The following is an 18,419-nucleotide window of genomic DNA, read 5'->3' on the forward strand; positions in this document are numbered from 1 at the left end:
AACATCGCTAATTATTAGAGAAATGCAAATCAAAACTACAACGAGGTATCACCTCACCAGTCAGAATGGCCATCATCAAAAAGTCTACAAATAATAAATACTGGAGAGGGTGTGGAGAAAAGGGAATCCTCCTACACTGTTGGTGGGAATGTAAATTGGTGCAGCCACTATGGAAAACAGTATGGAGGTTCCTTAAAAAACTAAAAATAGAACTACCATATGATCCAGCAATCGCACTCTTGGGCATATATCTGGAAATGACGAAAACTCTAATTTGAAAAGATATATGCACCCCAGTGTTCATAGCAACACTATTTACAATAGCCAAGAGATGGAAGCAACCTAAGTGTCCATCAACAGATGAATGGATAAAGAAGATGTGATACACACACACACACACACACACACACACACACACACACACAATGGAATACTATCCATAAAAGGAATGAAATGTTGCAATTTGCAGCAATATGGATGGGCCTAGAGATTATTGTACTAAGTGAAGTCAGAGAAAGACAAATATTATATATCACTTATATGTGGAATCTAAAAAAAATAATACAAATGGACTTATTTACAAAACAGAAACAGACTCACAGACATAGGAAACAAACTTATGGTTACCGAAGGAGAAGGTGGGGTGGTGTAAATTAGGAGTATGGTGTTAACAGATATGCACCACTATATATAAAATAGATAAACAAGGATTTACTCTATAGCACAGGGAGCTATATTCAATATCTTGTAATAACCTATAATGGAAAAGAATCTGAAAAGAGTATATATATATCTGAATCACCTTGCTGTATACCTGAAGCTAACACAATATTGTAAATCAACTAAAGTTCAATGAAAAAAAAATAAGTATATAGACTGGTTGGTTTTTTAACATAGCACCATTGGATACCTTTCCATATGAATCTATGTATATATTCATATATATATATATATATATTCATTTTTAAACTGCTGCACAGTATTTCAAAATTTTTTAACTGTTCATCTATTGAAGGATGTTTAGATCGTTTCCAGATTTTTTTGTATTTCCACACTGCTGTAGAGAACATATCTGCATCTTTGTGTACATATGCAAATATTTCTGTAGGATAGATTCTTAGACTCTCAAATGGAAGATTGCAGAAGTGTTAATCCTAGGTTTGTAGACTGGCCAGTAGTTGAAACTTAATCCAAAGTACTATCTGTGTTTTCGTTCCTGGTTTTTGTTTTCTCTGTGCTGTGAGTATATAGGTATTGTCATTTTTTTCCCCTTCAGGAGGTAAGAGAAAGAAAAATATAAACACACATTTCTTGGGTCATGGGGCAGAAACAATCAGCAGGTTGAAGCAAACCACCACCAGAACATGCTGACAGTTTCTCTATTGTATGCTGACAACTTCCTGCAAGCCAAAACAAAGCTGGTGGGTATGATTTTAACCTTGCAACAAGTTTTACCCCTTAACAAAAAGCAAAAAATATATGCCTTAAGGATTAAAACTAATTGCCAGATCGAAAATTTAATGCAAGGTTTAAAACAAGTTCTAAGCAAACTAAAAGTCATTTTCCCCCACTATGATACTTTTATTTAATTGATGTGAAAATGGGCAAGACAGGGTTTCTATGAAGTCTTCCATCGTTAGAATGGAAAAATTAACACTAAAGTTTCAGAGGTTTGATTTTAGTGAGATATTTAAGTCACTGCAGAAATACTAATGGTGGGATACCTTCAGCATATTTGTAACAAGGAATCAGAAATTATTATTTTTTGTTTGTTTCTATCAGAAGCTGTCAATGAGACTTTGTAGAAGTTGGATCAGCAGCCAGGCTGTTTTTTTCTGTAAAATAGCAATATGTTACATAAAGGGAGAGTTGTGACATTTAATTAAATACCCAGACAAATAGAATACTCAGGTATCTAGAATGAAATGTGGCCTTATGTTACTTCCAAGGTAGAGATTGTTTTAGTTTGGCGGGCATGATTTGCTAGGCATGGCAAAGTGGGTGGACATAGTCTGTTACTGTTAGCGGCTCACTCAAGGAAGTCCCGAGGATGATGCAGATCTTTTCTCCCTGCCTACCGCATCAATCCAAGCAAAGGACTCCTGGGATGGGTCCCTGAGAGGAGTCCCTCCTCCCTTTGATATCCCCTTCTCTTCTCCACAATCCCAACAAACATTTTCTACACCCCTCCTTTCTCCACACAGGCTCCCATCTCCATCCTAGAGGGGTGATGTCTCATCCTTAAGGCTTTAACTCCTTCAGAGTGTTCAGAGTGAAGCATCTATAAGATAAATTAAGCATTTTGATTAGAAAAAAACACCAGGTATCATTGAAAATTTCAGAGATGAGGCTGAAGTAGTATCCTGCTCCTACAATTTTTTAAAAATATAGTTAATAGATTGTTTCCTAACGTTCACTTAGGTATTTTCTTTTAGACCCCTTTTTTTATGGGAAAAAGAACCATGTTCCTTAGGTTGATTTCCAGGCCAGCCCATTTTTAAAAACTATTTTGTGTCCCTCTTTGTTAGTGGGAACGCTCCCTTTATCCCCTGTTCCCTAACTCCAAGCTCTGATGTTGGTGTTCTGACTGGAGAGTGACTCCAATGGGCAGGACTGGGAAAGGTATGAGGAGCTGGGTGGGAGCTAGGTTGGGGTTCCCAGGATTAGGGAGGAGACTTATTTAATGAGCCAGAATGAGAGGAGGAATGGGCCTCACCTAGCGGGGAGGTGAGAGCCAGTGCAGGGACCCAGAGCAAAAGGAGAACAGAATTTCCTCTCATCTCCCTCTCTTCCTCTCCTGTCTCCTTACTTCCGACCCCATCTCCCATTGAGAGTGTGGCTGCCAACAGGCTTGGACGTGCTATGATAAGAGGAGGGGTCTATGAGATGGGGTGAGGAGTGATGATGGAAGTCAGCAGAAGGTTGTTGAAGTATAATGACTATCAAAGCAGCAGCAGTGAGAGAATGGATATTTCTGTGATTGTGCTCAGCCAAGACAACCATTCACGTTTAAAAAGTATATGCAAGTACTTGGGGACTTTTTAAAAAAAATCTAAATAGAGGGTCTGAAATACTGCCCAGCATTAAACTTAATAGAATTAATTTGGTGAGTCATTTTAGCCTATGCCAACACTTTTTGCATGTAGACAAAAATCTCAAATATTTTCTTGGGTTTAATGCCAATATAGGCAGAAATTCATGGCACCCTTCTTTTCAGAAATGTGAATTCTGCTTTAGTAGTTCAAATACTTTTGCAAAATATCCCCTCTAGGAACACTTTGATTGGTTTTTGGTTGGTAGAATTGTTTTCAGCAGCATTTGGCCATTCATCCTGCCTTCAAATAGAAGATTGATTGAAGCAAACTTTTGAGTTTTAGAAACAATATATCAACAAAAAAAATTTGTAACTGTTAAAGAACACCAACTTAAATATTTTGTTCTTTCTGTGTATTAGGAGCATTACTTAGAAAACGAATGGAGGCAACCTTTATTTTTCACTAGTTTGAAAAAATGTGACACATAGGATGTCATTCTTCTCCAAATAGAAGAGTAGCCTCATAAATGGACAAGGTCAGAGGTTTGGGAGAATGTCAGAGACTTTCACCAGTCTAGAGAACCTAGAGATCTTGGGTGCATCCTGTCAAGTCAGAATCTTTTCATCTGGCCTTAGGCCGTGCAGTGGTTTCTCCCAGGGATGTGATGATTATATCATGTCTACAGGGTTCCACATACCCTCTGTCCCCTTGTCCTTCTTTGTTTTCTTTTTCTATCTTCTTTTCCTACTCTGGTTTCCTGGAATAGATATCCATAAGTTGCCTGGAAGCTGAGGGAATCTATGTTTTAGGGAAGCTGTGAATTATAATAGGAAGATGCATCTTTGCCAGAGCTGTTTACCTTTTAAACATGAGACTTAAAATCATTGTATATTACTTTTAGTACAAAATACTGTATATTGCTACAAGCTTGCCTTCCAGAATAATCTTTCATCACTGTCCTCTCACCCCTAACCTTTATGTTCTGCCCTCCAAGTTAGAATTCTTTCAGTCTCTCCAACTGAACTAAGATCTATCACCTCAGGACCTTTGCACATAATGTTCCCACGCTTATGCCATTCTTTTCCTCATTCTACCACCTCCTCCCCATACCCAGCATACATACTTGACCTGCTAATCTGTGGGTTTCAGATGAAAGGTCAGGTCTCTGAGAGATCTCCCCTGACTTACTTCCTTCTAGACTAGTTGCATCTACTCTAAGCCTGTGCCCCCCTCACTTTTCTTATTATAACTCATATCACAATTTATTCTGATTGTCTGTTTAAGTCTTTATTCTTTGGTAGACTGTAAACTTTTAGTTTAGATCTATCTTGTTCACTTTTTCAATATTTAGCATGTAATAAGTGCTCAATAAATATTTGTTAAAGAATAAAGGCATTCAGAAAAAACGTGGCATATTGTTTATGGTATGTTTCTGATTTTGTCTTTTCTCTTTGGTGTGAGGACATTTACACCAGTGTGGTATTGCTCACTCACCAAAGGTAACTAGGTGTAGACCCTGTAACATCAAGTATTATGTGTAGTGAGTGCTGTGATGTCAGAGGCACCTCAGGAGTGTTCTTACTCAGTTGGTGGTGTTTTTCACTCTGGGTTTTGCAGTTGCAGGAGCCTAAGTCATCCTGATGTGATAGGACATGATGTTTATATTAAAGGAGTTGTTGTTTGTACAAGGCTGATTGCTTAATGGAAAACCCACCCAGAGAGAGTGGTAAGCTTGGTGAAATACAGGAGGTGAAAATCTCTTCCTTGTTCAGTGGTGAGTAATGTGTTTCTGAGCAGGGTTACTCAGGCACCTTCAGGTCATAATCACTATAAGTAGCATCATCTTGCAAATTGAAAGGCAAATGTATTATATGTTGGTCTGTAATTTTCTTTCCTTAATATCTGTATCAAGTTTTGATGTCAGGGTTATGCTGGCTTCATAAAATGAGTTGGGAAGTGTATAAAATACTAGATGTATAATCCCTCCTATAGCTCTTGCTTTTGACTTATGTTTTCATGATTACAAATTTGTTCATCTAGTGAGCTGTGGGAGTATTTTTAGATCAGGTTTTAAAAAAAACGATGAGACAGATGGAAGAGATTGTCTTTGTGTCATTTTATTCCCCTGAGTAGATGACACTTGCAGGTGAAGGAACAGGTACTTAAATTAACAAGTGGCTCTCTAAAGTGTTTTGAAATGAAGCCTTCAAAAAAGTAATTTAAAGTGAAACTTAAAAAGTAAAGTCATAGGGCTTCCCTGGTGGCGCAGTGGTTGAGAATCTGCCTGCCAATGCGGGGGACTCGGGTTTGAGCCCTGGTCTGGGAATATCCCACATGCCGCAGAGCAACTAGCCCCGTGAGCCACAATTACTGAGCCTGCGCGTCTGGAGCCTGTGCTCCGCAACAGAGAAGCAGCGATAGTGAGAGGCCCGCGCACCGCGATGAAGAGTGGTCCCCGCTCGCCGCAACTAGAGGAAGCCCTCGCACAGAAACGAGGAGCCAACACAGCTATAAATAAATAAATTAATTAATTAAAAAAAAAAAGTAAAGTCGTAATAAAATATCAAATATCCCCCCAATGAGTTGGGGGATAGTTATATCCTGTTGATTCCATTTTAGCAGTTTTAGTATATACAAATATAATCACATGGGATATTTTACGTATAAGCATTTAGTAAGGAGAATAGAAGTTCAAAATAATATATATATATATCTACATTTATCATCTTTAGGCATGAAGTATTCATTTTAACCATCCATCTCTCACAGGATCTCTATTCCCCACTTTCTGTCTGCTTGGGTGGCCTCCTTTCCTATTCCCAGCTATGAACCAGCACAACCCACTACCACTGAGTGAAATGAAGAGGGAGAAAAATTAAAATCTGTCTGTCCAAGCTAAGAGTAGTATTACATTATGCTTGCATAGTGATTTTAATTTTACTTATTTGTTCATATTCTAAAACACATATTTTAGAACATTTAGAAAATATAGAAAAGTATGAAGAAGATGATAAAAATGGCTTGTAATTCCACTACCTAGAGATGACCATTGTTAAAATTTTGGTGTTTATCACAGTACCTGACTGACCTATAGGAGGGACTCAATAAAGATTGGGTTAATGAATGAATTTAACCCAGTCCCTCCCCGCTTCTTCTGGTAAAATGTGAAGATTATATCATATACCACTTTAAAAAATTAATAGACTAGTTTTTAGAATAGCTTTAGATTTACAGAAAAATTGAGCAGGTAGTACAGAGTTCTCCTATTCCCCTTCCCCCCAGTTTCCTCCATTATTAGCATTTCACATTACTATGATACATTTATTACAATTAATGAACCAATATTGATATGTTATTGACTAAGTCTGTAGTTTATTCCATTTTCCTTAGATTTTACCTAATGCCCTTTCTCTTTTCCAGGATCCTATCCAGGATACCTCATTTAATTTATTTCTTTAGACTCCTCTGCAGCTGTTTCTCAAACTTTCCTTGTTTTTGATGACCTTGAGAGTTTTGACGAGTACTGGTCAATATACTGTAGAACGCCCTATATTAGAATTTGTCTTATGTTTTTCTCATGATTAGACTAGGGCTACAGGTTTTTGGAAAGGAGATCTCAGAAGTAAAGTGCAATTCTCATCAAATATCGAGGGTACATACTATCAACATGATTTATGACTGTTGATGTTGACTTTGATCACCTGGCTGATACAGCTATTGTCAGGTTTCTCCACTATCAAGTTACTCTTTATTTCCCCTTTCAATACTGTACTCTTCGGAAGGAAGTCTCCATGTGCAATCTACACTTAAGTGTTGGGAGTTACGCTCCTTCTTCTTTAAGGTGGAGTATCTATATAACTTATTTGGAATTCTTCTGCACTGGAGATTTGTGTTTTCTCCCCCCATGTATTAATGTATTCAGTTACTTATTTATATCATTGTGGACTCATGAATACTTATACTTTGAGTTATAATCCAATGTTACCTAACTTTGTTGCTCAAATTGTTCTAGCTTTGGCCATTGGGCGCTCTTTTACTTGGCTCCTGGCTCCTTTTGACATGCCCCATGAATTGTGTGTGTGTGTGTGTGTGTGTGTGTGTGTGTGTGTGTGTGTGTGTGTGTTTTGGGCACTTCCTTACTTTCTGGCACTACAAGATGCTCCAGGGTCATCTTGTATGTGTCCTGCCCCAGTCCTAAAATCAGCCATCTCTCAAAAAACCGTTGGTTCCTTTTACTGAAGATTGGTATTAGAAATCAATATCTGGGTAGTAGGTATGCTCATTGTCCCTGGAATGTTGTTTCTTTTAGGCCTTCTCAGCTGACAAAGCAAAGAAATATATGTGTGCAAGGTAACCCCACATATAAATATATCTATAAGCAATTTCTATACATAACCATCTGTATCTATACAAAGTTAAACATGAGTTCTTATTGATGTCTTCAACTCTTAATTCCTTTTAGACTCCTTACTATTCTTTTTTTAAATTGAGCTCACATTGTTTTATAACATTATATACGTTTCATTTGTACAACATTATATTTCTATTTCTGTATACATTACAATGTGCTCACGACCAAAAATTTAGTTTCTGTCATGTATACTTGACCCCCTTTTACCCATTTCACCGCCCCCCCCCGATAACCAATACTCTGTTCTCTGTATCTTCGTGTTTGTTCTTTTTGGTCTGTTTTGTTCATTTATTTTATTTGTTTGTTTTTTATATTTCACATATGAGTGAAATCATACAGTATTTGTTTCTCCCTCTGACTTATTTTGCTTAGCATAATACCCTCAAGGTCCATCCATGTTGTCACAAATGGCAAGATTTCATCATTTTATAGCTGAATGGTAATATATTGTATTTATATATACCACATCTTCCTTATCCATTCATGTACTGATGGCTGTTTCCATATCTTAGCTATTGTAAAAAATGCTGTGCTGAATATAGAGGTACCTATATCTTTTTGAATTAGTGTGTTTGTATTCTTTGGATAAATACCCAGAAGTGGAACAGCTGGATCATATATTAGTTTAATTCGTAATTTTTTGAGGAATCTTCATACTGTTTTCCATAGTGGCTGCACCAATTTACACTCCTACCAACAGTGCATGAGGCTTCCTTTTTCTCCACATCTCCTCCAGCACTTATTACTTGTTACCTTTTTGATAATAGTTATTCTAAGGGGTGTGAGGTGATATCTCATTGTGGTGTTGATTTGCACTTCCCTAATAATAATGTTGAACATCTTTTCTTGTGTCCGTTGGCCATCTGTATGTCTTCTTTGGAAAAATGTCTATTCAGCCCTTCTCCTTAATATTCTTGCTGCTTGCTTCTATCTTTTCCACTCCAACTCTAAGAAACTTGGCTCCCACCATTCATCATCCATTTATTGTTTGATTAGAGTATACATGTATAGCAGTGTAAGAATTGATAACCCCTACACCCCTTGGAAACAACTTTATTGACTAGGGTTCCGTATTCACGTGCAGTTCCTTTTGCCTTTGGTCTTATAGACTACCCATTTCCAGTGTTACTTAGGTCAGTACCTTTCCCCCATTTCTTCAGTGAGTTTAATTCATATATTTGTAATCAGTTAGATTATGTTGTTACAGTCTGCATTTTTCCCTGAGATTCCCCAACCTGCTAAATGAGTTTTTGAAATTTGCAGACATTAAGGCTCATTCTTTGTGTTGTAAAGTCCTATAGGTTTTGATAATTACATAAAGCCATGTGTCAACCATTATTAAAGTATCATACAGTATAGTTTCACTGCCCTAAAAGCCTCCTGTGCTTTACCTATTCATCCCTCCCTGACTCCTCTTGAACCCCTGATCTTTTTATAGTGTTGCCTTTTCCAGAATGCTGTGTAGTTGGAATCATACAGTATGTAGCCTCTTCAGATTGGCTTCTTTCACATAGTGATATGCATTTAAACTTCCCCCATGTTTTTTCATGGCTTGAGAGCTCATTTCTTGTTAGCACTGACTAGTATTCCACTGTTTGTATGTACCACAATTTATTTATCCACTCACCTACTGAAGGACACTTTGGTTGCTTCCAAAATTTTAGCAAGTATAAATAAAGCTGCTATAAACATTTATGTGCAGATTTTTGTGTGGACATAAGTTTTCAACTCAGTTGGGTGAATACTCAGGAGTGTGATTGCTGAATCTTTTGATAAGACTATGTTTAGCTTTGGAAGAAACCAAACCATCTTCCAAAGTGACTATACCATTTTACATTCCCATCAGCAATTAATGAGAGTTCTGGTTGCTCTACATCCTTGTCAGCTATCGGTATTGTCAATTTTTAAAAATTTATCCATTCTAATAGTTACATAGTGATATCGCATTGTTGTTTTAATTTGCAATTCCCTAATGACATACGATGCTGAGTGTCTTTTCATATGCTTATTTGTCATCTGTGTATCTTCTTTGGTGAGAAGGTACACAGATGACAAATGCACATCTTATGTCCATTTTAAAATTGGGTTGTTTGTTTTCTTATTGTTGAGTTTTAAGGGTTCTTTGAATATTTTGGATATAAGTCCTTTATTAGATATGTGTTCTGTAAAGATTTTCTACCAGTCTGTGGCTTGTCTTTTCATTCTCTAAACGCTGTCTTTTGCAGAACAGAAGTTTTCCATATTAATGAAGCCTAAATTATTTCTTTCATTCACCATGCTTTTGGTCTTGTAACTAAAAACTCATTGCCAAACCCAAGGTCACCTACATTTTCTCCTGTGTTATCGTCTAAGGTTTTATAGTTTTGCATTTTATATTTAGGTCTATGATCCACTCTGAGTTAATTTTTGTGAAAAGTTAGAGCTGTGCCTTTTTTTTTTTTATTTGGATGTTTAGTTGTCACAGCACAATTTGTTAAAAAGACTATCCTCTCTCCACTAAATTGCCTTTACATCTTTGTCAAAGATCAGTTGACTGTGTTGGTGTGAGGCTATTTCTGTGTTCTCTGTTCTGTTCCATTGATCTGTGTCTGTTCTTCCAACAATACTACTCTATCTTGATCACTGTAGCATAGTAGTAAGTCTTTAAGTTGAGTAATGTCAGTCCTTCAGCGTTCCTCCTTCTTTCTCCTCCTGTCATCCTCCCTCTACTCTTCCTCCCCCTCCTCCCCCGTTCCTCTTCCTTTTCTTCTTCCTCTTCTCCTTCTCCTTTTCGTTCAGTATTGTGTTAAAAATATGCTGTGAGAATTTTTGAATTCCTTAAATTTTCTTCATGAATATTATTTTTAATTGGTTATATAATATTTCATTATATGATCTATGATATAACCAATAACCAGGGTTTAGTGGAAGAAATTCAGAACATTTGATATCTCATTTTTGTAAATGAAAATAAAAAGGTTTTGTTAGCACAGAATAAAAGCTGAAAGACTTAGGAGTTCCCTGGTGGTCCAGTGATTAGGACTCCATGCTTCCACTGCAGGGGGCACAGGTGCGATCCCTGGTCAGGGAATTAAGATCCCGCATGCTGCCCGGCGTGGCCAAAACACAAAAAACAAAAACGTGAAAGAGGATGGGATTGCAAATTTTGTTCCTTATATCAATTTCTTTATTTTCCGATGTTTCTACGGTGAATAACAATGCCTTTTTTGTTAGAGGGAAAGGTAAATATGTTTGTGTTTGTTTTCTAAAGTGTGAGAAATATCTTTTCTTCCTTTTCCCCTCTCAATCTGATATTGGTAATTTGGGTTTTCTCTTTTTTCCTTTTATGAATCTTGATAAAACCTTTAGGGACTTATCAAATTTATTGGTCTTTTAAAAGAACCAACCAATGTTTTTTTGGCTCTCTATTTAATTGATTTCCATTCTTATCTTTATTAATTTCTTTTTCCTGCTTGGAGTTTAATTTGTTCTTCTTTTTCTAGTTTAAGATGAAAACTTAGATCATTGATTTTGATCCTTTCTTCTTTTCTACCATAAGCATTTAAAGCTGCATGTTTCCCTTAAGTGTGGATTTAACTGCGTCCTACAAATTTGGATGTGTTGTATTTTATAATCATTCAGTTTATTTAAAGAAGAGTATTTCCTCTTTGATTTATGTTACTTCGAATTGAGGCCTTTTAGATTATCTCATTGTTATTGATTTCTAACTTATTTTATGGTCAGAGAACATACTCGTAAGATTTTAGACTTTTGGTGTTTATAAGACTTATTTTATGGACTAGAATAAGGTATATCTTGGTGAACACTTCATATGCACTTTAAAAAAACTGTATTCTGTAGTTGTTAGATGTAGCATTCTATGAATGTCAATTAGATCAAAGTTGTTGATAGTGTTGTTTAGGTCCTTCATCTCTTTGCTGATTATTTGTCTAGTTGTTCTGTTAGTTTCTGAAACAGGGTAGTAAAATCCCCAACTATGATTGTAGATATGTCTTTTTCTTACTTTAGTTGCATTGGAATTTGCTTCAAGTATTTTGCAGCTATTTTATTATGTGCATACACTTTATAATTGTTCTATCTTCCTGATGACTTGGCCCTTTTATCATTATGAAATATCCCTCTTTATCTCTTGTAATACTCCATGTACTGAAGTCTACTTTGTCTTACATTAGTATACCCAGTCCATCTTCCTTATGCTTACTCTTTGCATACTGTATAATTTCCATTCTTTTTTTCAGCCTATCTGTGTCTTTATATTTAAAGTGTATCTCTTATAGATTACTGTGAACAATTATATGCCAATAAAATGGACAACCTAGAAGAAATGGACAAATTCCTAGAAATGTACAATCTCTCAAGACTGAATCAGGAAGAAATACAAAACATGAATTGAATCAGTAATTGAATCAGTATTTTAAAAACTCCCAAGAAACAAAATTCCAGGACTAGATGGCTTTACAGATGAATTCTGCCAAACATTTAGAGAAGGGTTAACACCTATCCTTCCCAACTATTCCAAAAAAATTGCAGAGGAAGGAATGCTTCTGAACACATTCTGTGAAGCCAGCATCACCCTGATATCAAAACCAGACAAAGATATAACAAAAAAAGAAAATTACAGGCCAATATCACTGATGAACATGGATGCAAAAATCCTCAACAGAATATTAGCAAACCAAATCAACAATACATTAAAAGGATCATACACCATGATCAAGTGGGATTAATCCCAGGGCTGCAAGGATGGTTCAATATCCACAAATCAATCACTGTGATACACCACATTAACAAATTGAAGAATAAAAATCACATGATCATCATATGTTGCAGAAAAAGATTTTGACAAAATTCAACATCCATTTATTATAAAAACTCTCAGTAAAATGGGTATAGAGGGAATATACCTCAACATAATAAAGGCCATGTGTGACAAGCCTACAGCTAACATCATACTGAATGATGAAAAGCTGAAAGTATTTCCTCTAAGGTCAGGAACAAGATAAGTATGCCCTTGAGGGTATTATGCTAAGTGAAACAAGTCAGACAGAGAAAGACAAATACTGTATGATTTCACTTATATGCGGAATCTTAAAAACAAAACAAATATGAACAAATATAACTAAACGGAAACAGAATCATAGATACAGAGAACAAACAGGTGGTAACCAGAGGGGAGGGTAGTGGGGGAGGTGGGAGGAGAGAAATAGGTGAGGGAGATTAAGAGGTACAAACTTCCAGTTACAAAATAAATGAGTCACAGGTATGAAATGTACAGTTTGGAGAATATAGCCAATAATTATGTAATATCTCTGTATGCTGACAGATAACTAGACTTATCATGGTGATTATTTTGAGATGTATAGAAATTTTGAATCATTATGTTGTGTGCCAGGAACTAACATAGTGTTGTAAGTCAATTATACTTCAAAAACAAATAATCTCATAGAAAAAGAGATCAGATTTGCAATTGCCAAAGGTGGAGGGTGGAGGGAGGGGGAACTGGATGAAGGCAGTCAAAAGATACAGATCTCCAGGGCTTCCCTGGTGGCGCAGTGGTTGAGAGTCTGCCTGCCGATGCAGGGGACACGGGTTCGCGCCCCGGTCCGGGAAGACCCCATGTGTTACAGAGCGGCTAGGCCCGTGAGCTATGGCTGCTGAGCCTGTGTGTCCAGGGCCTGTGCTCTGCAACGGGAGAGGCCACAACAGTGAGGGGCCCACATACGGCAAAAAAAAAAAAGAAAAAAAAGAAAAAAAAGATACAGATCTCTAGTCATAAGATAAATAAGTACTAGGGATGTAATGTACAACATGATAAATATAATTAACACTGCTGTACAGTTTATATGAAAGTTGTTAAGAGAGTAAATCCTTAGAGGTCTTATCACAAGGAAAAAATTTTTTATTTCTTTAATTTTGTGTCTATATGAGATGATAGGTATTCACTAATCTTACTGTGGTAATCATTTCATGGCATATGTAAGTCAAATCATTATGCTGTACATCTTAAACTTACATAGCGCTGTATGTCAGTTATATCTCAATAAAACTGGAAGGAAAAAAGTGTCTCCTGTAGACAGCATATAATTGGGTCTTGCATTTTTATTCAGTTAGAAAAATCTCTGCTTTTTAATTGAAGTGTTTAATTCATTTACATCTAATATAACTATTGTTGTGGATGGATTTAGGGTCTACCATTTAACTGTCTGTTTTGCAATTGTCACATTGTTTTTATTACACTTGCTTTTAAAAAATTAATCAAATGATTTTAGTATTCCATTTTAATTTCTCTATTTTAGAAAATTGTTCCTCCTTATTTTGTTTGTTAGGGTTGTTCCAGTGATTACAATATGTTCCTTAACTTATCACAGGCTACTCAGAGTTAATTTTATACCACTAAAGGGGGTTCATTTTCTCCCCTTCCCGCATCCTCTGTTTTATTGCTGTCACATATTTTGCATGGTACATATGTTATAAACTGTGCAGTGCAGTGTTATAATCTGTGCTTTAGCTTGCCAGTTATCTTTTGAAGAAATTAAGAGAAAGAGGAAAAAAGTGATAATATTTTATATTTACCCACATATTTAGCATTTTGGTACCCCTGTAGATCTGAATTTCCCTTTGGTGTCAGTTCTCTTCAGCTTGATGAATTTCATTTAGATTTTTTTTTTTTAGAGCAGGTTTGTTAGCAAAAAGTTTTCTCAGTTTTTGTTTATCTGAAAAATGTCTTTATTTTGCCTGTACATTTCGACAGCTATTGTCACTGGATATAGAATTCTGGGTTGACAGGTTTTTTTCCCTTTTTCTTTTCAGCACTTTAAATATGTCGTTCTAGTGTCTTCTGGCCTCCATTATTTTTGATGAAAAGTTAACTCTCATTCCTATCATTATTTTCTTATGGGTAATGGGTCATTTTCTCTAGCTTCTTTGAAATTCTTCTCTTTATCTTAGGTTTTCAGCAGTTTGACTATAATTTGCCAGTGTTTAGTTTTCTTTATGTTTATCCTACTTGAGGTCCACTGAGCTTCTTGAATCTGTAAATTAATATTTTTCATCAAATTTGGGAAATTTTTGACGATTATTTCTTCTGGTACATTTTCTGTCCTATTCTGGTTTTAACCTTCTTCTGAGATTCCAAGTATATGTAAGTTGTGGCATTTGGTGTTTTCCCACAGCCCACTAAGCTTTTTGCCTAAGGGTGCTCCCTAGCCACTCCACCCCACATGGACTGGGAGTACCTTTAGGTGAAAAGCTATATAAACACGTCTCACCCTGCAGTTCCTTTCTTTCAAGGATCAAATCCCCACCAATTTGTGACTGCTTTTGGCTACTGTTTGGTGCCCTAAAATAGTTGCTTTTGAATTTTTTGTCTAGTGTTGATAATTCTTATCTACGGGAAAGTCATTCCAACATAAGCTATTCTACTATTACCCAGAAAGCTACCAATTTTTAAAGCATTTATTTTCTGGCTACCCTAGTGAATTCTTACAATTTCTAAAAGTTTTCCAACTTCATAGTTTTAAGCTTATATGTCTTTGGTTATAATATCTGTGCATAATGACGTTTTTTTTCCTTCTAAGACTTCTTTTTGTCTAGAACCTCCAGAACAATGTTATTTGACAGTGGGAGTAGCTGGAAAAACAATCTTTAATAATAATGACTTTAGGGCTTCCCTGGTGGCGCAGTGGTTGAGAGTCTGCCTGCCGATGCAGGGTACACGGGTTCGTGCCCCGGTCCGGGAAGATCCCACATGCCGTGGAGCGGCTGGGCCTGTGAGCCATGGACGCTGGGCCTGCGCATCCGGAGCCTGTGCTCTGCAACGGGAGAGGCCACAGCAGTGAGAGGCCCACGTACAGCAAAAGAAAATAAAAATAAAAAAATACTAATGACTTTAGTTTTTCAGCCATAAATATGATGCTAGTTTGCGACATATATATTCCTTAGGTTAAGAAGGTATTCTTTTACTTCTATTTAATATAGTTTTGTCACAAATAGATAATAAATATCATCAGAGGTGGTTTTGTCATTTGCCAAGAGGTTTGTATAGACTTCTCTTTTAACCTATTAAATAAATATCTAATACATCAATAATATTGAAACATCTATATATTCCCAGGATAAACTATATTATTCTTTTAATATACTGCTAGGTATGATCTACTAGTATTTTATTTAGGATTTTTGTATCTATATTAACTTTATTTTTTAATTTTATTTTTAAAAATTTTAAAAACTTTTTATTTTATATTGGCTGGTTAACAATGCTGTGTTATTCCTGTCCTGCATAGCATAGGGAGATCAGCTTGATGCTTTGTGACCACCTAGAGGGGTGGGATAGGGAGGGTGGGAGGGAGACGCAAGAGGGAGGGGGATATGAGGATATATGTATACATAAAGCTGATTCACTTTGTTATACAGCAACAACTAACACAACATTGTACAGCAACTATACTCCAATAAAGATGTTAAAAAAAAAACAAAAAAAACCACCCCAGTGCTGTTAGTTTCAGGCGCACAGCAAAGTGACTCAGCCGTACACACACATGCATCCATTCCCCTTCAAATTCTCTTCCCATCTAGGTCATCTCATAATACCAAGCAGAGTTCCCTGTGCTACACAGTAGGTCCCCCGTTGGCCATCCATTTTAAACAGCAGTATGTACATTCGAATCCCAAACTCCCTAACTATCCCCACCCCCCACCTTTCCCTCTGTATTCACTTTAAACTGATTCCTTTTTGTGTTCTTTTAGAACTGTGGTTATGCTAGGTTATACGAAATGATTTGAGAAGTTTCTCATAATTTGAGAATTATGCTCTGGAATAATTTATATAGAACAAGAATTATTCATTACTTAAAGGTTTGAAAAACATCTAAGAAACTATATTAATATGAACTCAAAAAAACATTTAGCAACCTTTTCTTCTTTTCCCCTGGTTATTAGCCTCTTCAGGATTCAGGTTTTCCATTTCTCAATTCAGTTTTAGAAATTTATATTTTTCTCAGAAACTTTCACGGAGATTTTCATATTTATTTGCATGGCACTTTATTTTGTTTACATAGCATTTTGTTTTTGAAATAATCTTTTAAAGGGATAAAAATGATGCCCACTATCATAAAATTTAAATATGCATAAAAGCAGAAAAAAGAAAATTAAAATAACTTGAAATCTCACCAACTTTATCAAATATTTCATTATCTTTAAAAAATTTTTGTGTTTGTTATTGCTTCTTTTTATTCTGCCTCATTTCTGTGTATTTGTGCATTCTCTCCCTTTTCCTTGATTACATTTGCTGGTGATATATCAATTTATTGGATTTCCCCTCACTTCTGAAAAGTCCCAGCTCTTATACTTATTTAGCATTTATATATATTTTTTTCTCACTATTTTTAAGTTCAGTGGTTTTGTAACCACTAAGTTGTGCAATGGAACCTTTTCAAAATTGAAATCTTATGTGAAATCCCAGTGTATAAATAGATAAAAGCCAAGGACTTGTGATTAAAGCAAAGGGGATCGTGAGTGGAAGGAAGGGAGTTTCCCAGAGTTTCACTCACTTGACCCCACCCCAACCCCAACTCCTCTTTCTTATCAGATGCTTATGACTCCAGAGAGCACTGTTAGACAACCACTGTTCTGACTTATTAATTCTGCTTTTATCTTTAGTGTTTCTTTTCTCCTCCTTTCCATAGGCTGGTTTATTGCTCTTTTCTGATTTTTTTGAATTTGGTGCTTATTGTATTTCTTTTCATTCTTTTTTATTTAATATTGGAAATATTGAAGTCTATAAATCTGTCACTCTGTACAATGCTGGTCACATTTTATAATATTTTACACAGACTGTTTTCTCAGTACGTGGTAATTATAGTAATTATAATTTCACTATTATTGTCATCAGTGATATATAATCTTATGAGTTTTATCTGTTTTGCTACATTTTTCTCTTTTTTCTATATTTTATTATATTGAATATTTTTTAAATCTTTTGTTCTACTTTTATTACATTAGTGTTTGAAAAATCATAGTTGAACCCATTTGCTTTAATTATCATTGTCCAGGATGGAATAGTACCCATTAGCCCTATGTAAATAAGTAATTTAGCATGTTTTTCTTCTTCTCTATTCCTTTTCTAACTGCATTCAGATGCTTATTACATTATTTTTACAAATGTCTTAATTAAGAATTACTTTTTAAAATAAGTTTTAAACTATACTTAACCACAAGTATCTAGATTTAACTTGTTTGGCTGTTTTGAATTTCATCACCACCTCTTTCTGTTGATCGGTGTGTCCTTGAAAAGATTTTCTTCAGGAAAGAATGTAGGTGGTAGAAATTCAGAGCCACAGCTGTTTGAAAATGTTTTGTTGGTCTCCTTCATGTTATATAACCAACATCTTGACTATGCTTAGAATTCTGAGCACATTTTTCCTTTAAAACACTGTAAAACTTTCATCTTCTAGTGCTTATTTTGTGGAGAGGCCATTTTGACTCTTATTTTGTAGACTACTTATTTTTTTCCATGTCGGTGCTTGAGGAATGTTTTCATTTTCCTTCAGTTTTGAAATTTCAGAAGGATATGTGTAGATGTTGTAATTTGTTCATTTATGCATTCATTTTTTTTTTTTTTTTTTTTGCGGTATGCAGGCCTCTCACTGTTGTGGCCTCTGCTGTTGCTGAGCACAGGCTCCGGACGCGCAGGCTCAGTGGCCATGGCTCACGGGCCCAGCTGCTCCGCAGCATGTGGGATCCTCCCGGACCGGGGCACGAACCCGTGTCCCCTGCATCGGCAGGCAGACACTCAACCACTGCGCCACCAGGGAAGCCCCATTTATATTTTTTAACAGCTTCATTGAGATATAGTTCTTACGCCATACACCCTACCCCTTTAAAGTGTACAGTCCAGTGGCTTTTAGTGTAGTGTTCACAGAGTTGTGCAATCATCACCAAGATAAATTTTAGAACATTTTCATCATCCCCAA

This window comes from Lipotes vexillifer, unplaced genomic scaffold (assembly GCF_000442215.2).
Source record: "Lipotes vexillifer unplaced genomic scaffold, Lipotes_vexillifer_v1.1 scaffold591, whole genome shotgun sequence".
NCBI lineage: Eukaryota > Metazoa > Chordata > Mammalia > Artiodactyla > Lipotidae > Lipotes > Lipotes vexillifer.